This window comes from Lotus japonicus, chromosome 3 (assembly GCF_012489685.1).
Source record: "Lotus japonicus ecotype B-129 chromosome 3, LjGifu_v1.2".
NCBI classification, from domain to species: domain Eukaryota; kingdom Viridiplantae; phylum Streptophyta; class Magnoliopsida; order Fabales; family Fabaceae; genus Lotus; species Lotus japonicus.
In genome coordinates, this window is record NC_080043.1 from 84628660 (window position 1) to 84647686 (window position 19027).

The 19027-nt window shown below is 35.1% G+C and overlaps 1 long non-coding RNA gene and 1 pseudogene across 10 annotated transcripts; both read right to left on the reverse strand.

Moving 5' to 3' along the window:
• Window positions 1-5728: 5728 nt before the first annotated feature.
• Window positions 5729-9642, reverse strand: LOC130746685 (uncharacterized). 10 transcript variants are annotated; one of them, XR_009022175.1, is made up of 8 exons: window positions 9471-9641; window positions 9301-9384; window positions 9091-9201; window positions 8756-9003; window positions 6551-7900; window positions 6306-6433; window positions 6090-6179; window positions 5729-6002 (listed from the first exon to the last, which is right to left on the reverse strand). It is a non-coding gene; the product is annotated as an uncharacterized LOC130746685 (long non-coding RNA). The 10 variants fall into 10 exon arrangements; XR_009022174.1 differs by having other exon boundaries at window positions 8756-9201; window positions 9471-9642; XR_009022178.1 differs by having other exon boundaries at window positions 6551-7611; window positions 8756-9201.
• Window positions 9643-13468: 3826 nt separating this feature from the next.
• Window positions 13469-18997, reverse strand: LOC130746677 (uncharacterized; annotated as a pseudogene).
• Between the last annotated feature and the right edge of the window lie 30 nt (window positions 18998-19027).

A 19027-nucleotide genomic window follows, 5' to 3' on the forward strand; every position in this document is an offset into this window, starting at 1 on the left:
GTGGAGGTGGTTGTGTTATGTGTGTATTTAGTGAAGAAGAGGGTAAATTAGTAAACATAGAAGATAACATTGATAATATAACTGGTATTTTAAATTAATTTAAGGGTAAATTTGTGGTCTTTCACGGTAAACAACCCAAACACACTTTTATGTTAGTCACCACCTTTTTACATACTCAGACCTTTAATTTGTATATCTGCCGTTTTGGAGGTGCCCACTAGGGTGGGCAACTTTTTTTTTTTTGGTTCACCCATGGACCATCATTTACCACCGTCGGATCTTGGAATATAAGAATATTCTTTAGATTGATGGTCAAGATTGAATTTCTACTAAAAGGTTAATAATTGTAATCTCACCATAATGACCTTTTGCTTCTGTTTTGAAGAATTCAGTCATAATCTCCATAGCCCCATCTGAGAACAAGAATCACCCATCACCCATTTTCTCCAAAAGTTAAAATCTTTACAAATAAATGAATGTTTCAGGCATGATTTTAGCTTCTAATCACAATCTCAAAAGTTGAACCTATGGGTCTTACATAGCAATCCTCGTGAATACAAGAAAAAGAGTTGAACTTGGAATCTCAATGAGTGTGTGTGCTTTTTCAAAAACTGAAAAATTGTTCTATGATGTTGCAGACAGGAACACGCATCATGTTAACATCAAAAGTGTGGCATGCGAGATTTATAGGACTTGTTTGGTTTCTTCAAATTCGTGGATCCACAAAGTTGAAAAATCAAACCTTTTGAGTAAACCTTCACTAATATATCACGGTGACAACAATCAGTTCATTATTTTCAATTTCATATTAATTGTTGCAGCTTGACAGAGAAACAGACTAACTAAACCCAGAACCCAACCAACCAAAACCCCCATGAAATCAGTCCACTTTCTTCATAAGCACATTCGAAAGAATCGCCGATTCAAACGACGCAAGAAGTTGCTGATGAAGGCAAGGTTTCTTCAGCGGTTGAAGAAACACCGACTCAGGAAGCCTCGATTGTGAGGCGGTGAAGGTAGATCCAGTTGTGGAACCGTCGATTCAGGCGATGTGGACACCGTTCATGAGACGGTGAAGGAAGAAGGAGGTTGTGGAGGATCCCGAATCTGGAGGATGGCGAATTTCAGATTAAGATGGGTTGGAGATTGGTTGGTGATGGTGAAAGGAGATAAGCCACATAGGATTCAATTGATTTTGGGATTTTTTTAATATATATTTAATTATTGCAAAATTACCTAAAACACCTTGGTCTATGGGATGGACAAAAAAAAAAGTTACCCACCCTAGTGGGCATGCTGTTTGGAAAGCTCACAAAAAATGTTTGGAGATGCCCTGCACGTGGTAACTGGTATATATAGTTTGGTAAGAAAGTTGGTGAAAATTTATAATTTAATCTTGGAATATTTGGTTTCAATATATATAAAGTTTAATAATTACTATATTGAAAGGGGGAAAGGAAATTCACAGGTATTTAATAAAAATTATTATTTTTCTATATCCTAATTAAAATATATTTCTTTCAAACAAATTAAAATATAATTGAAAATAATGATATAATAAAATATGATTAGATATTCTTTATACAGTTTTCTTTTTTTTTTGAAAGGTCTATACAGTTCGTACGTATAAATTAAATTCTTAATGGTATACACAAAACTAAATTTAGTTTTGGAGGGTAATGTTACGACGTAACCTTCCTTCCTTCCTAGACTGTGGAATCTTGAATGGCTAGTCAATGTTGACCAGAAGCATATACTCCTAGAGTATCATATTGAAATTAATGGCTTCTAAAATAAAATATTGAAATTAATGAATGCATCATGCATGTAACTCATCAACAGTAAAACATTTATAAATTCAGCAGCCTTTGCTCCACACTTGGCCCATGGGAATCAGAAAGGTACAACTAACCCTAACCTTTGCAAAGACCACTTCATCACATCGATGGTCAGTGGAAGCAAAACATAAAATTATATCATAGTGATTGAATTATTGAACTTCGGCTTATATTTGAGTAATTTTACTAATCTCTTCGTTCTATAAAGATGGTTGCTTTGGACCTTCTGTTAATATTCTAAAATGTTTGCTATTTAGAAAGTTAATACATTTTTTTCTATGTTTTCCACCTATACTCTTATTTAATAAATTTTCTCTCACTTATCACATTTCATATTAACCAACCACAACTCTTCTCTATCAACTACATTCTTCTCTTTCTCTTTTCAAGTAGAAGTTAATAGTTGGACATGGTAATCATAGTAAAAATAAATAAGGGTGTTTTAGTAACATTATAGTATAAATAATTGTCATTTTACTCTTTGTGGAACGAGGAGTAATATATAGGATATAACGTGTGTGATGCGTGAGATTTATGATTAACAATAGATGAAACATTTTATGTTAAAATATATTAGTTGAAAACCAAAATTGCTTAAACCAACATTAAAGTATAATATTTAATTCAAGATATTTAAAATTTAAAATTTTAACATACTAATATGTGAATAGTTGTCACGCTTTTTTTAAATAACACCAGCACAACAATTGTCGTCCGAAGTAAGAAGCGACATCAACTTTGTCATCGTACACATTAGCCTATCGCAGAACATGATGAAAACAGACACGCCACATACAAGAAGAAATTTCAACAATCGTCTTCACCTAAGAGACTCCCAAGTGTGAAGTCAAATGAGTGGGGACTCCAACATTCTAATAGCATCAAGCCAATCACTCTTACATACGACATATCAAAAACCCAACTCCCAAGCTAAAAGGAAACATATGCTTGATGACCAACATCTCGACCGATAGTGCACAAGACCCGTTGGAGGAGCCCGTAAAGCCGCTCAGCCAAGAAGCAAGAGCATTACGATTACGAAGAAGCTGGTCATCAAAACCAATAAGCTGACTAAAGTAACTTGATGGAATGAAGTTGAGATGGTGGAGGGCAAAAGAACTCATAACACTCCACCAACGAAGACTCAACTTGTTGTATAACATACTCCATGGTCCACTGCATGCACAAAAGCTGGTTCCAACTTCGAACAACACACCAAGCTTGATCCAAAGCTCTCACGCATGGATCTACACGTACATACTTCTTAACCCAACGGACCAATAAAATTATTTATAAATAAAATATAAAAATTATATTCTACTTATCTTTAATGTAATTAGGGACCGAAAACATATTTAAACCTTTATATTGTGAGAGCAATATTCACATATAAATTTGTAAGCACATCATAATTATTCTTTAGAAAATCTAGGGAACATAAGAGTTTGGTGGGATAAAGGGTGAATGGTCTAGTTAGGTTTGAACCCTGAAGAGAGACCAATTTACTATCATTTATAAAAAAAAATGATAGTAAATTATTTTATATTTACTTTATAAAAAAATAAGTTATGAAATTTCTTACCCACATATCTCTTATATCTCATATTCTACCGGTCCATCAAAGTTGGGGTAAAATCACTCTCATGAGTGATTTAGACATATATTATTTTTTAGAGAAGACAATGCAATAACATAATAATATATCATTGAGTACAAAGAGCTCAAGTTTAATAGGAGTACACAAAATTTAGGACGTGAGGGAGAAATTGGTTAAATTCCCAAGTATGTCATAGGCCTGTCCAGAACGGGCCGGCCCGAACCGAAACCGGCCCAAACCGACGTTTTTTTGTCCACTCGGTCAGGTCGGGTCGGTTCTCGGGTTCACGGGTGTAAAAAAACGGTCCTGGATGGTTTGGTTCGGTCGAGTTCGGTTTAGGCGCTGGTCCGACCGAACCGACCGAACCAGAGATATATATAAAAAAAAAATTAACCCTAGCCTCATTTTCTCTTATTTTCCAACCCTAGCCTCCTTCATCTATGCGCCTCCTCCTTCTTCTTCTTGTACTTCCAGCCTTCTCCATGCGCTACCACCCTCACCCACACGGTTTCGAGCCTCCTTCTTCTTCACTCGACGCCACCCTCGTCTCTCCCACTGTCCAATCTTCATCTGAAGCTGCCATCGACGAAGAAGGAAGCGCACGAAGCGCGTTTGGTTGGAGCAGATATGGAGTGCGTTTGGTCGCCACCATCCAACGTCGTCTCACCACCAACCTCAGGTCTTTGCTCTCTGGCTCTACCTCACTCGATCTGCTCTCCCTCTCACGATCTGGCACGATCTCCAGAAGATGGTGAAGAGAACACCGTTCATGGCCTCTCTTGATCTGGTTGATTTGGTGATGGTTTAATTTCAGTGTAAAATTAGGTCTTCTTCTTCTCTTCTCTTTTTGTCTGTAGCAAAATGTTGATTTCTAGGTTTTATCATGTCCAAAATTTTGGATCTATGTAATATGCATGTTTTGGAATTGATTGTATTTTTTTGAAAATTTTCTATCTTTGCTTTGAGGGTTTGGGTTTCTGTCTTGGATCTTCTTCTGTTTTGGGGATTTTTTTTTTAATCAAGAACCGACAACACCGACCGACCCGGCTGTAACCCGACAAACCCGAACCCGACAAACCCGATGTTGTTGGACGGTCGGCGGCGGGCCTGATGGTTGGGCGTTTTTCACCCGCCGTAACCGACGCCGGCGGCCCGAATCCGACCGTACCCGACCTATGGACACCCCTAGTATGTCATTGCTTGAACACTGGATATGAATACAAATGACTTAAAGCAGTTGGTCTCTCACAGGTATATATAAACCATTGTTTAGCACTTCATTCCACCCACATAGTTACTATTTTACCCTCTGATAAAATATTATTACTATAGTTTTTATTTATTTTGATGTTTCAAATAATTATAAAATAGATTTTATAGTAAAAAATATTATAATACTCAAAAAAAATTAAAGTATTTTTTTGAATGAATGTTTTAAAGTATTTTTAAATCAACAATAATACGTTCACACCTCATTTTTAATACACAAGAGTTCCACTTGGCAATTTATCAAACATCTAATATCTAATATGCAAAATAATAGCACTGTAAAATTCAAACACAGCAACCAATAACTAACATGAAAATAGTTTGAAAAGCTAAACATACAGAGAATTCATTGTTGAATATTTCCAGATTCAAATTTGGCACCTCACCTAAAGAGAAAACCTCTGGTAAGCAGCTCTGAGTGCACCCAGAGGGTTAGAACAGAACAAGTGCTTCCTTTGTAAATTGTCACAATCTTACTATTGGATTTTTTTCTAAATAATGTATAAACAAAATTTAATTTAACAGACAAATTGAAATGGAATTTCATCCAGTCCATTACCATCACCAAAACGAAGTGGAGAGACTCTTCTGCAGGAACAGGGTGTTTGGAACGTGGCCAACAACATTTTTAGCTGTCTTATTTCCTTGATGCTAATTTGTTGCTTTGGAAATTTAAATTGAAGATAGTTTACACTAGTATATTGGCATAGATTCTGGAGCACTTTTCATTTTCATCCTTGCAACTGAATAAATTTAAAACAAGGAACAAGTAATATCTCCTTGTAAGTTGTAACTGTGGTTGGTTAGCACACCACTGAACAGGGTTCTTATACATATTTATCAATTTGGTGGTTGAATTGGGGACTTCCAGCTCACATTAGTTCTGTGGCCAATCTCGTTTTGCAAGTTAATGGACCCCATTCTTTGTCAACTAAGTTTGAAATTTTAAGTTGTTTTAGAACCTGTTGGAAAATTTGTCAACTAAATTGCTAATACAGAAACTAACAGAACAAAACAACCATGCATTAGTGATTCGAATCCGGAGTATATTTCATGCGGTCACTGCAATGGGTCCATATAGTTCTGACTTATGAAACTTCTTAACATTGTGCATAGATCATCAAAAGTTACAATACAATAAATCTTGATTGTAACTCAAAATATCAAAATCCAAATTGACATTTAAAAATCTGAAGTTGGGGAAGACAGCTCATTGCATGAAAGAAAGATTAGGCAATGTAGAAAGATTGGTGTTCTTGATCCATTATGGCATACAACAACTTCTCTTTCATTATGTCCTGAAAATGGTTCACAAAGTTTAAATTAAGAAAAATATCATATACAACAAAGAAATTTTCTAAAACTAATGGAAAAAAGAGAGATACCCTTTTTGAGTATGGGGGTAAGTCAAAGAAGTTAAAACAAGTCCGGACAGTAGGATATACTCTTGTTAGGTCTGCATGGTTGCTATATTCCTGTTAAAAGCAACAAAGGTACATTAGGACTATAAATATTAAATTTAAAGTTTACAATGGAAATGTAGGATTTAATATGTTTGTTTATATGGATGAAATCTCAATCGTGGTGTGAAGTTTACTCACACTTCGATGAATCTTCATTTTCAGAGATAAGAAGCTAATCCTCCCCGAGGAAGCCGAGGTGACCCAGTCACAAACTTTAGAAATGCTCTTTTTTGTTCACCGTCAAACTCTTGCATAATACTTATCAACTGAAATTCACACAGTTAAATGTCTTAGTAATAATGATGAGATCCCAGTTAAAATAAAACTGAATTAAAACTGGCAAAATATAAAACTGTATGGCTTGAAAATATTGAATTACTTACATTAATAATGGGAGGACTTATAGCGGTGTACCCTTGACCGAATTCAAGTTATTTTCAAGCTCATTTGATTGCTAAAAAGACAAACCATTCAGTTTTTTATCAAAGTAAAAAATGACGCAAAGAAAGATAAACATGCAATTTCATAAAGAAAAAGGATAAACTAATGTAGTTTACTAAAATTAAGTTAGTTCCTTCTTATCTAAAAAGTTTCATATAGCTATAAGATCTACCTATTAGTTTAGTTTAATTTAGTTTTTATAAGTCATTTTGTATTAAAAGGAAGCACAAACATGTTTTAACCCAAAATACAAAGGGAAAACAGCAAAATTATACAGCAATAACAGAAGCTTTTAGAAAGCATGACCCAGCCAGTCACTACGGATACGCCCTAGCGCCCAACAAGCTTAAATAGAGGTGGAACACACACGACTAGCTGAGGTACCATCACAGTTATCAAGCTACAGCCACTGGTCAACCACTACACTATCCAAAATTGAGATCAAACCATAATAACTCAAGGAGAATCACATAGGCAGCATTTAAACCAGAAATTGCGAGTCCAATATGCTAGCCCACCACAAAACACAACCACATTTCCAACAGATCAGAGAGACACACAACACAAAAAACTCATCCAACAGTTTACTATGTTCACCCAAAGTCCCCCATTTGTACCTCCCATTTGTGACTAGCCAATTTCACCATACCCAAAGGTCCTGATCCAACACTTTACTGTGTTCACCCAAAGTCCCAAACCCCCACAGCAACATTATCCCAACCAATTCTTTCCGGCACCCATATCAATTTAGCAAAGAGTGAAATTTTTACTTAAATATGAAGATATTTGATTGGGAAAACCTGAAAAAACACATGTGTGATGTAAAATATGTAAAACACAATGACAAATGTAATACACAAGAAAGAGATGACAAATGAAAGATATTAGTATCTCATACCAAGTTCAATCCAGATTTAAAAGCTTTCATTTGTCTTAAAATTCCTGATCTCACTGTTGCATCAGTAACTAGTGAGACATACTCCCCCAAGTTGATTTCATTTATCTACCAAAATGGACAAATGCAGTAACTTAAGCAATAAGAGAACTAAAGAATTGGAATTGCAATTATGTCAAGTCAAGTAATTCCTTACATCTGAGTCAGTAGAAAAAAGATCAGTGTCAGGACACCCAGGAACAGAAGTGAAGGTAAGACAAAGATCCTCAATACCAGAACCTCTAAAGCTTAATTGAGCAGATGGTAGATGCTTTTTCCGACTAGCAAGAGCATGAAACTCTTTCATAGTCCTACCAAGTGTGGCATCGATTGACTCGACGTCATAAAGAAAAAGATCCTAAAAAGAAATAGAAATACTAAGAAATGACAAAACTAATGTGGGTTGTTCGTTTCTGAGCTCATGTCAAGTTAATTAACTACATACCTTTCTAATTATTAACTTATAAAAAGCTTTAGAGAAATTGAGATCTAGGATTCTTCCATCTTGAAGAGCTCTTCCAACAATATATCCTAAAAGCGTAAAATGACAAAAGAGTTCGATGGAAATTGTCTTTGACAAATATGGGAGGGGAAATAGGCCATTAGGTTGATCGTCTATTTTGTCCCCTTTGTCCCCTCTCCACATGCCTAACTCAAGCTTTTGAAAGATGTGTATAAAACTCCATAGTAGGTCCATGTCCAAAGTCAATTTCATTATGGAATTGAACTTCAAGAACTGGCTCATGAAAACTGACAATCTCTCCCATCAACTTTGCAAAGGACTTCAGAATCGAGTTTCGATCAACAAAATATTCCTAGTCAGTTGCATATTCCTTCCTTGAGTTGTAGCTAAATAAGAAAGGACATGAGTCCATTAGCGGGACAAACCAGCTAGGCACATCACCAATTGCGGACAAATCCCTCATCTGACTTTGTAATTTTTCGCACAAGTTTCTGTTCAAATCCATTCATTTTGGTTTTTAGCCCCTTCTTCTATCTAAATCTGCTACACCATCTCTAAAAATTATTTCTATTATTTCACTACACCCAAATTATTCTAAACACTATAATAATTCAAAACCAATAAACAATATCCAATCTTATAATCCTATTCAATCAGTAAATCAAAACACTAATCAACATAAATATTCAACAATCTCAATCTATAATTATTCAAAAACTTCCAAAATAATCAACACATTTTTTTCATTACCGCTGAACCTTTCAAACTGCGTTGGGATTAAGGCTTGCGCCATTGGAGGAGCAGCGACGGACGCGCCGCCAAGACAAAGCGTCTGAAAGAGAACGGAAAGGAAGAGCAGCTGAGTAATTAGCGTGAAGGGAGAGGAGGCTCTGTGAGAGAGGTAGGGTTTTTTTATAGATCAGTTCAGAGAGGTAGTGTTCTTGTTCTTTTAGACCCTATTCTCTTCTTTTCTTTCAATTCTTTTGGTACAATATTTCCTTAAAAAAAAACAAAAAGAATTTAAGAACAATTAGATAAACTTAATAATTTACTCAAACCTATGGACACAATGTGCTGTGAAGTACCTTGGGCAAAATTCTCTTTTCCATGAACAGAACTACGCCTTCTATTCTGCAGGTATTTAACTCTTTTTATCCTGGCCGCTACAGCAAAAGTATTTTTGTCACTTGCAACAACTGAATTTCATAATAACATTTAACAAATGTTAAGTACAAAGTTCCTTTAATAAAGAACAATATAGCTATGAGCATCAGACAATCAATTGTTGCTAATACCATTTGTTTTTAAATGCTGCAACAATATTGGTGGCAAACTGGATTCTGGAAATCTATTTGAACCAATTGTTGTTAACTGTCTACCTGCAAACATGAAGTGCAAAATTCCTTATATATTTCAATTATGTTTCAATTAAAGCATAACTAAAATACAGTTTTCATTCTGTTACCAATTGAACTTTGGGAAGATGATGCATTAGGAGTGGCACACAACATTTGAGTCTGACTTCCTGATATAATATGAGATCAACTTCCAACATTTCCAATGTTGGAACTATTAGTTATATCTGATAAAGGGGAACTGGAAAATATCCTCCTAGTTTTGGAACCTGAGTTTCGCCATTAATTCCAAATAATTCAACCGTGGTGAATGTCGTTGTCCTTGCAGAACTTGCGCCAACCCTTAGCCAGTTTGGTTATGTTTTTTTTTTTTTTGCTTATGCAAAACCTTGATCTTCATTTCTATACCATTTGGGCCTCTAATACGCCATGGTTGACGACCAAGCTGACGGACATACTCCCCCACCTTCTTCGGCAAGACCTGGAATTGTATTTCAAGAACATATACATACACTTAACATATATTTGAGTTGTGAAAATGGTACTTATCTACTTAAAATGATACACGCTGATATAGTGATGACTTACGTATTGACTCCCGTATGCGCGATATGGAGAGAGTCGTGTGGTTAGTGACATCTCATACAGTTCAGGTTGTTGTATCTCCTCTTGCACAGGTTCAGGTACATCAGCATTAAGGATGGCATCAGATGACTCCCCGGTAAAGAGAGGCTCGTCCAAAAGAAAGTTGACGTCGTCGGGTAGTGGAGATTGAACACCCATCAATTGGAAAGGACCTGCTGGGGAGTCTGACACAGTCAATGCTTCAAATGCACTCTGCACCTCCTCGTCTTCCCCTACATAAGTTGTTGAGGCTGCTGTAGGTGGTACCACTTCAACATATGATATCTCGTTGTCTTCGCCATCATATATGGTTTTATATGGAAATATGATGGTGAGACCATGTCAAAGACGCACCAATGCTTGCCAGTTAAGCCATAAAATATCATCAAGTCCCTCCACCCTAACTCAATCCTAGGGCTGGGCAGCGGCATGTTGATCTTCAGAAGATGTAATTTACCAAGTGGATCCTTCACAATCCAGTTATCTCCCAATAAATGACCACTATTTAGAAGAAAAAGCTGGTCTAGCTCAGGAAAATCCTACATTTGAAAAGGTTTATCAAAGATGATATTATATTAAGGCATAAAAATGGTGTACCAAACATATGTGGCGAAAATGTATAAAGTTGTTCCATGATAATTTGTGGCAGTCCACATTTTAATTTTAGGTATGTGGCACTTGTGAAAAAATTATTACTGCGTACAACAACACTTAAAACTTCCACCTATTCAATACTTTGTAAAATGCGGTTATCAGTTAGCTGTAGATACATCTTAGTTTCTTGAACTACCATAACCCAGCTGATCCAATAGGTATGCCCACTTGAAACTGGTCAACAAAAATTAATTCCAGTTTTTATTTCCTCCTGCAAACATGTGTTTACTACCAAACAATCCTTGGATGAACACACAAATAGGAACGTATAAATGTATTAATGGAATCAAATGTTTGAAAATTAAATAAACATACTTGGAGCAGATGGAAACAACAAAACACTAATTAATAAAATATTTTTTATCTTAACAACAAAATGATTTTGTGCTTGTGGATTTTATTGGTCTGAGCAAATGAAAAAAGAAGTTGGATGGGAAAAGAATGGCATAGTAAGGTTGAAAATCATACAATCTCCACATGGGTTATGATAGCAAATGTTGAAAGGTAACCATCAAAAGGCATTTGGTGAACCATGTTTGCAGCTTGAGAGAGTTCCAGAATTCTATGGGGATTTGTAGGATAGTTGGATGAATGAAGTGTTTGCCAATGTGTGGTATTTATTGGGAAACTGGACACTTAATTTCACAACTTTCCCACGCAATTATGATTATAAGAATAAATGATAATGGTGATTTGTTTTGAAATGAAAACATTTCTAAAAAAGGCACGTTTTATAGGTAATGGTACTTTATTAATTGCTTTCATTTATATAATCTTAAAAAAAATAAATAGGTTGTATAAAATATTGTATATCAATGAAAGTTTATAATTTAAAGTTGTGACACAATGAATGAATGAAAAATTTGTATAGATTTCTACGTGCATAAATGACTACACCTACATTGGTATAGACTTAACAATTCAATTCTTTCAAAAAAAAAAAAAAAACAATTCAATAAATATCAAGTGGGACATAATTTCAGCATTAAATTTGTGTGGAAATAGCTTGGATATACAACTACCAAAGAATTTGATCATAAATACTGGTTACTAAAACTGAAGTCATATTTGCCAACTTTTATCATGATTACAAAAATATTTGTTAAGTTAACCCTTTCTTGTAACTGAGCAAACACAAGTTTTATACGGACTCACGGCTGGTTGCATTTAATTACTCAGATGTGGTTCAGCATAGGTTGGTACCAGAAATACAGATTTGGAAGGATCAAGGGCCAAAAAGGCAAAACGATACGTAACAAAATATATCCCGAATTGTGCTTGAAAAAATGGATTATATAGATAAAAGTTTGTATTTTTAGGTTGTGACACAATGAGTAAATGGAGATAATAAATAGTGTAATATGGTGTATAAATGACTACACCTACAAAGATTCAGACATAACAATTTTCGAAATACCTTCAACTTGTGGGAAATAATTGCCTCATTGAATATGTGGACCTAATTTTAAAATCCAACCACCAAGGAACCTCACAATAACTAATGGTTATTAGTTCTGAAGTGATATTTTACAAATCAAATCATTATTACAAACATTTTTCTTTAGTTAAAACATAGTACTTTTCTTTGCGCAAACACAAGTTATATAAGTGAATTCGGTTCTATGCATTTAACTGCTCTGTTGTTGTTCAGAACCTGGTGCGTGCCATAAATACCGACTTGAAAGGAGCATACCCCAAATGACAAAAATATACTATAAAAAATTTCATCTGTTATAAACATGTCGCACATTTTTTTTTTCAAAAGAAAACACGTCTACCATAAAAACTACAAAACTCACACCCTAACTAACAAAACATAAGAATGTCCAACCATAGTATAGTGCAATATAAAAAAATTCGTGACCTTGTCAATGATTATCATAACATTTGAAAATAACAAAAACTTGGAACAAAAATCTTCTTCCCCATTAAAAAGCTTTTTTTAATTTCAACACTAAATAAAACTAAATTTCTCACATAAAACAAATGAAGCAAAACATCTTTATGTAAAAAAAACCGTGAATTAAATCATGTTTTTAATTGCAAAATGCTAAAGTTTTAACCAATGTTCTGAAAACCGGACTGGTCATTGAATCGGTTGAGGTACTGATTTAAGGTTTAAAGGTTGAACCGAGGTTGAACCGGGGTTGAACCGTATCAAATTAAATAATATAATTTTATATACATATAAAAAAATGGTTTAAATATGTTGGAGGTCCCTCTAAAATAGGGGTTATTTGGTTAAGGCCCCTACAAAATGTTTTGGGTGGAACAAGCCCCTAATGTGAAAATAATATATATTGATAAGCCCCTGCCTTGTGGTTCCGTTTAATTTATGATGATTCTGCAAACGACGCTGACGTGGATTATATTTTGTGAAAATTATTCAATTAAAAAGGGTGCACGTAAGTAAATGAGGGTTGAAAAAAAAAAAAAAAAAAAAACCCAAAGTAAAAAACCCAAATACGTTTGAGGATTTTACTTGGGTTTTTTACTTTGGGTTTTTATTTTTTTCAACCATAATTTACTTACACGACACCCTCTTTAACTGAATAATTTTCACAAAATAGAATCTAAGTCAGCGCCGTTTGCAGAATCATCAGAAATTAAACGGAACCTCACGGCAGGGGCTTATCACTATATATTATTTTCACATTAGGGGCTTATTCCACCCAAATTTTTTTGTAGGGGCCTTAACAAAATGACCCATATTTTAGAGGGACCTCCAACATATTTAAGCCTAAAAAAATATATAGATAATTATGACATCTTTATAGTAATAACAATTAAGAGTGATGACTTTTTTAAATAAAAAATAATCTCTGTTAAATACTACCAATTAAGAGTGATAATTTTTCTCACTTATTCACCTCCTAATTACATTACATTTTCTTTTCAAAGCAAAACTGAAATAAAAACTTTAAACTTGAGAAGCCAAATAGTTCCAAATACAAATTAACCAACATAATCAGATACCCTTCAATTGTGACATCTTTGCAACCCCCTTTTACAGAAGAAAAGATAATCAACATATCACAATCTAAATTAAAAACTTCCATCATCACAACAACACTACTCTCATTGTAAAACTCCATCATCACTTATGATAAGGCCACGTTCGTCCCCCCTCCTCAACTAAACAACAGCACCCAATCCCATTATTAGCATATATTTTTCAAAGCCCCACCTGCAAGACCCAAAACCAGTAATCCAGACAACATAAACAAGAAATAAAACACCCACCTGCAACCAGCCAAAAAACACGCACAAACACAGCAACTCACCCATCAACAACCAGCCAAAGCACCTAAATCAACCTCACACAAGCCCACAACCTTCAATTCTGCCCTGTCCCTTCCGCGCCAGAAACCCTTGTGCTCGCCGGAAGACGCCACCACAGAGGACAACGCCGTCGCAGGGAGGGTGAAGGTCGGCGAACCAGACAAGGGTTCACCGTTTGTAGATTTAGCTTTGTTTCAGAACAAACCTGGAAACAATGTCGTTCTGTCCCTTCGAACCAGACAAGGGTTCTGAAAATTTTCCCCCAAAACGATGTCGTTTTGGTGGTTAAGACAGAACCGGAAATAACCGGGTGACCCGCGGTTTTGACCGGTTTGTCCGGTTCAATTCCGGTTTGTCCGGTTCAACGCCGGTCCTCTGTATAGCCGGTTTTTTGTGTGTTCCGGACCGATACTGTGTCCGGTCGAACCGGTTGGACCGGCCGGTCCGGTCCGGTTTTCAGAACATTGGTTTTAACTATATTCTCATGGTAGCATGTGATTTTTATGGTCTCTTTTGGTAAAAAAACTAGTATGTTAACCCGTGCTTTGCACGGATAATTAGCATTGAAAATTTTAAAGGGCAACAATTTCACACAAAAAAAGGATACTTGGACCCATAAATAATGCAATAATGTACTGTTTACACATTATATGGAATCAGACATACCCTCTGCAAATTCTTCACAGTGTTTTAAATGCCATCAAGGTTGCATGTATCAGAGTGAATTAATACATCAACAAAACCAAATTTTTCACTTGTAAAGAAAAATGTCAGCATATCTCCTTTCTTCAATTCATGTGTGGTGCAGAAAGCTCTCCAACCCTTCCCAAACCTAGCATAATTCCGATGTGGAACACCAAGAATTCTACACTCAACTTCCTTGCCAGTAGGTCCCCTCAAAGTCCAGTTGCATAGCTCTCCTTGAAGCAGGTACTTATACACATGTCCAGGCAAGTTTTGCATTCATAAAAATCTAGGTTCAATAAATAAAGATATTAAACAGAAAACCATATATAAGGGCTACTCAGTACCAGTTGACTCGAAGAAACTTGATTTGGGGAAAGTCTTGAAGTGAAGAAACATGGATAAAATATCCATTCCTCTGTCACATCTTTGGGCATCGTTGAGCATTGACCCTGGGATGAAATTTGTGAATTACTTGATGGATTCATAATTGGCGGTGAAGACCGATTAAGGTAACAAACTTCGTCGAAATTTTCTGTGTATATAAACAGATCGAAATTGAAAATTCCCTGGAATTGGAGAAGAAACCAGTTCATCCCTTGCAACGAATAAAACTTTCGAATCTCCAGCAAACCTTGAAACAAATATGTTTGCTCAGAATTACATTCGTATGAGACTAAGTGTAATTTTCCAAAAGGATCAACCAACTTCCACTGGCAGCCAAGATCATGAGCATAATCAACGGCAAATTTATGTGATAAATTTTCCATATCCTATAATTTGGAACATAAAGGGCTTAAAATTTGTAAGACACTTATTCAGGTATATGTACCAAAAGTTTGATGATGTTGTGTACCATTTTGACATACCACACTTATATTAAAAATGTCTGAACTCTAGTATTAAAGTAATTTGATTAACCAATATTTATTATATGAAAACGTATATAAATTGGGATGTGAACATACAGAACCATTACACTGGTGGCCTAAGATTAAAACAAATAGTTACTATTTGTTTAACTGAATTACAGTTCGAAAATGTTACAATTGCATATTATAAATAGAACTTTTGCTAACTTGTATTTGTAATTGAAGCACAGGAAAAGATTGAAATCCAAGCATTAACCTGCCACAAATAAAGCAAATAAAAATTAAATAATTTTTTGCATTATTACAGTACACTATAATTTTGCATATAATGAGGTAGACATAAATAATTAAAAATGACTTACCAAAAAGTCCAGACTAACTTTGACTAAAGTTTATCAAAACCTCTTTGTATACTACATTCCTTGTCAACCTAGATATTGATCCATCTTCATCTAAAATCAATATCTTTAATCCTTTCCTTGACTTGACCCTTGAAAGAGCCACATATAACTGCCCATGAGTAAACACTGGTTTAGGCAAATATAATCCAACATGAGAAAGTGTTTGGCCTTGACTCTTATTAATTGTCATAGCAAAGCATAATGATACTGGGAATTGTCTTTGGACAAATTTAAAAGGCAACCCAGAATCAGTAGGACTAAATCCATTCTAGATATCAGTACTTTATCACCTAGCTTTTTTCCAGACACAACATTGGCAACAATTACATTTTTTCTCAAGTCTTTGACAATCATCCTTGTCCCGTTACATAGTCCACCAGCTTGGTCAATATTACGCAATAACATAATTGGGACACCTATTTTCAAAACCAGCTTGTGATTTGGTATTCCTGAACATTTAATATTGTTTAAGAACTCAGTTGTGAACCATTCAGCTTCAACCTCAGAGTCTTCATCTGCCCTGCAAGTAGAATCACAACTCAAATATTCTTTTCCCTCCCCTGGGATTTGACAGAGCATTTCATTGTTGATAACTTCAACACTTTCTAAAGTAGGAGCCAAAATAGCCTTTTCTTCAAAAAAATTGTAATTATTTTGATTCAAATTCTGTAGCAAAGAAGGGTAAGCAAAATCCATTAGACTTTGAATTGGATTGATTGAATCAAGTATCAGAAGATCATCAAGAATCTGAATAGTAGAATCTCCATCATCAGTTCTATTCAAATTTCCATCACCAATGTCCAAGAGCCAATCAGCGAAGTTTTTAATCTCATTGTTTTCATGAGGAGAGTTGGAACATTGGAGCCTCATATTTTTTGTGAGTTTTAACACATGATACTGCTTCCACATGTATGATGAATTAATGGCAGCATCAACAATATCACTTCGACTAACTTTCTGAATAACCGGTAGAATTTGTCTAAAATCTCCACCCAATACAACAACCTTACCACCAAATGGCATGTCACTTTGAAAATTTGTGTGTGATTTCATGATGTCATTTAAGGTTCGATCCAATGCTTCAAAACAGAATCGGTTCAGCATAGGTGCTTCGTCCCATATTATTAAACTTGATTTTTCTAACAACTTAGCTTTCAAAGAGCCTAGAGGAACATTGCAAGTTGAAGTCTCTTTTATAGAGATTGGAATAGAAAATCTTGAGTGTGCAGTCCTTCCCCCAGGTAGAAGTAACGATGCGATACCACTTGATGCAACATTTAATACAATCATGCCTTTAACTCTAACGGCAGCAGACAAAGTATTCCACAAGAAAGTTTTTCCAGTACCTCCAAATCCATATAGGAAAAAAAAACCATCAGTTTTACCTAGTACTGCCCTCATAATTGATTTGTATATATCATGTTGCTCATAAGTCAAGGACTGTATAAATGATTGATGCAAATCTTCCATCTCAACTTTGTCATAATTCAATTCATCAGCAACAAATTTGTTCTCAAATTGACAGTCATCAAGACTACACGGATAAGGTAAGGACGAAAATTCTTTTAAAGACCTCCCATTCCTATGCAAAAGTTTCTCCAGATCTATTAAACATAGATTTTTCAATTCCTCATCGGTTATCTGAAGATCTGAGCATACATTAAAAGTACTTAGTTAATGTGATGTAATGTTTAAACATAATTTTGTGGATCAACATGCATTATAAATTAATCCCGATTTACTATTGTCTTCGAAATATAATGAAACATATATTTAGACTAACGAACCCGTATATTCAATTTGTCTTCCAATAAACTTTATACATGTTGAAGGTTAATTTATAGGGATAATAGTAATCTAAACGTTACTACCATTTGTACTTAGGCATTTTTTTACAGTATATTACTTAGTTAAGAACGTACATGATCCTATTCATATAACAATTTGAAACCAAAGAGAAAATATTTGTTTGCTACAATCACCTGGTATGCCTAGCTTATGCCGCGTATCATAGATAATACCATCTGATAAAATCTTCCAGGCCTTCTCCCATACAAAACTTGGATTGCTCATTGTATTTGTGGTAAGCAACATGACAAAGAATTTCCTCAGCTGGTTACCTACAGCAAGATGAAATATTTTATATTAACTACAATAAATAACTCCAAGAATGTCATTACACAAATTAATACAAAATATAAAATAAGCACCTGATGCCAAATCAGAAGACTCAATTATTGCATCTATAAATTCACGGTCATCTGCCAACAATCCTAATGCAAAACATGCATCATGAAAGGAAGGATACAAAACATCTGCCACAGTACGAATGCTTTCCCAACTGGTGCAACCTTTCTGAATTGTTAGCAAAATTCGAAGATAATATAGCTCGCCACACCCATGAGGTATGTACTGAAGTCTTCCAATTGATTGACCTTGTTTTCTTGGATGCCATGACAGAGATTTTTCATCATATACAAAATGTGACGGAAATTCTGCATATGTTAACGATTTACCCTGGCCATATTTTGAGTTCGCGGCCATCCAAGCCATGAACATAGTGTCTCTTCCGATAGCTTTATCCAGAACACGTTCGATATTAGCATTATCTCCAAAACAAATATTTTGTTTATTTGGGAGATGGAATGTCACTTTCAAAACTGGAGGCCACTTTACATGAATGTAATATTTCAATGTCCTCCAAACTGCCTCGCAAGGAGTTAGATACCTGCAGTCGTAGTATTGCTTTATTTCATCCTTGACTTCAGATTCTAATTCATCTTGCTTTTTATTAGATATCTCAACATTTACTCGATCGGGGCCTTTGTTGACATATTTCAATAAATATTTAATGGCATTAGACTTGTTGCAATACTCTACATTGATATGACCATTATACAACATGAGAAGTTGGGGATTATATGGAACAACGTAACTATTGTCCATGCGAATACCTTTTTTCTCAACAAAGACACCATTGTCCCTCCTCCTATAAACTGGATACCCATCTTCATCAATAATAGTACTTTCCTGAAAAAATTTTGGGAAAAATTTGCTGCATTTACCATTAGCCATGCAAGGGGATTTGTAATTACCTCTACCACACGGCCCATGCAACATGTAAGTTGAAACCCCTTTGTTTAGATTAGG